We start from the raw sequence: 2,053 nt of genomic DNA on the forward strand, positions 1-2,053 counted from the left end.
AGACTGTGGACTCTGAAAAACAAACTGAGGGTTTTGGAGGGGAGAGGGGTGGGGGGTTGGGTGAGCCTGGTGGGGCATATTAAGGAGGGCACATATTGCATGGAGTACTGGGTGTGGTGCATAAACAATGAATTCTGGAACACTGAAAAGAAAGAAAAGACAAAAAGTAGTCCAGGTATATTTTTTGGTAAAATATGTTTATATTTAAAAATACATATACAAACACACTTAAAGCCTAGTGAAATTCCTTTTCAAACTCATTTCGTGACAATCCATTTAAGACTTTTTCTCACTCTCAATCTCAGCCTTCCTTCTTTCTACTACACCCCCCAGGGAAGACTTCTCTTGCTATTATGTGCTCCCCATTTGCTTCCCCGCCGGACCTCACTGCTCATGCACACCATGTCCCCAGCGTGTGGATAATCTTCCTCCGATGATTTTCCTAGTGAGAATCTGCCCCTCTGGGACTGGACTAAACATGCTCCACTGTGCTATATGCAGACGGATAAAGCCAACCAACCATGCCCTCCCATCCAGTTTAGGTTACCCTTCTAGACCCATAACCTCTGTCCAGAATCCCAGTCTTGGCAGTTCTGTATGCTTCCTTTAGCAAATATTTTCTAACCCAGAAGGAAGCCTGGGACTCTTGCATGAATGAAAGAACCATTTTAGGCCCTGTTTTTCTTGGATATATATCCTTGGATATATCTTGGATATAACCCTTGCTACACAAGAGCCCTGCTGGTTGACAGAAGTTTAATGACACCCAAGGGCTAGTGTCTGAGTCAGCACCTCGTGTGTTAATACTATTGTCAGAAACTTCACTGGCATCAGCAGCTTCACCTCTCACCACCTCCCCTTGTATTTCTCATCTTTAAATTGGAGTGGAACTATGTTCTGAGCTATAGAGGATTGCCTCATCTCTGTACACTTCTCAAGCTTTCAGCTAAGTATTCCCCAGCTGTAGACTCTCAGATGGCCTGGAGTTTCCTCATAATATTCCTGGCATTTTAAAGTGCTTGTTACAAGCCAGGAATAATTCTTAACTCTTTGAATGAAATGTCTCACGTAATCCTTATGGGAAACACAATGAGGTTCATACTATTCAAAAGTCATCCTATGCCATGTAACAGAAACAGAAAACGAGGCCCCTAGAGGTTGAACATCATACAAAGTCCTTGTTCACAAAGCGCAGGACCAGGGATTTGAGCTCAGGATCTCTGGCTCTAAATCCTATTCTAGGTACGCTATCTCAGAGCAGTAATCCTCCCTTCTGAAAGTCATTGGTAACCTAATGGCTAGGCCAATAACATACCCTGAAATTACAGCATGCCAGCACCCCTAACTTTCTACATTGTATCAGAATCATCTCCTGGTTTTCTTCCCTGCTCAACTAGACCACAAGCTCCCCAGGACACGGATGTTACTAGGTCTTACCCATTGTTGTGGTCCCCGCATGGATCAGTCATGGGTACTTAATCAATGGTGCAGAACTCTGTTTAGTGGTGATGATGGGAGCCATGCAGGGATACCATTTGGCTCTACCTTCGAGAATCTTCCATCAAGCTGTGAGCCATACAGTTGGGTGGAAACCCTGAGCTGCAGTGGCAGAGTTTTGGAGCTGAGACTGTGCTCTTGATGGACAAGTCCCCAGCCCATGCTTGGGCAGGCGACGGTACTAAGGTCTAGTCATCTCTTTTCAACATGGGGCTCCCTTACGGGGCGCTCATTCCCTGGAGCTCCCGGTCAAGCTGGATGGGACTTCCTCATACCTTCATCACACTGGGAGGTCTCCACCAAGTCCTGCTTCTTTCTCCCTTTCCTCACAGGGAGGTCAGACTAACATTGCAATCTGAAGGCTTTCACTGCCCAGTCTTGCTTTGTCTCCTTCAATCTTTCACAGACTTGCCTCCCATAAACCTCTTACATGCCTAACTTGGCATCTGGTGCCCGAAGGACCTGGACTGACAGTGACCAGTTGGATGCCCTTCAGATCTCCTGCATGGGGAGCATACTCGAGGGAGGGCCTCGGCCACAATCCCTCTGGGCCCGC

This window comes from Meles meles, chromosome 5, assembly GCF_922984935.1.
Source record: "Meles meles chromosome 5, mMelMel3.1 paternal haplotype, whole genome shotgun sequence".
Taxonomy (NCBI): domain Eukaryota; kingdom Metazoa; phylum Chordata; class Mammalia; order Carnivora; family Mustelidae; genus Meles; species Meles meles.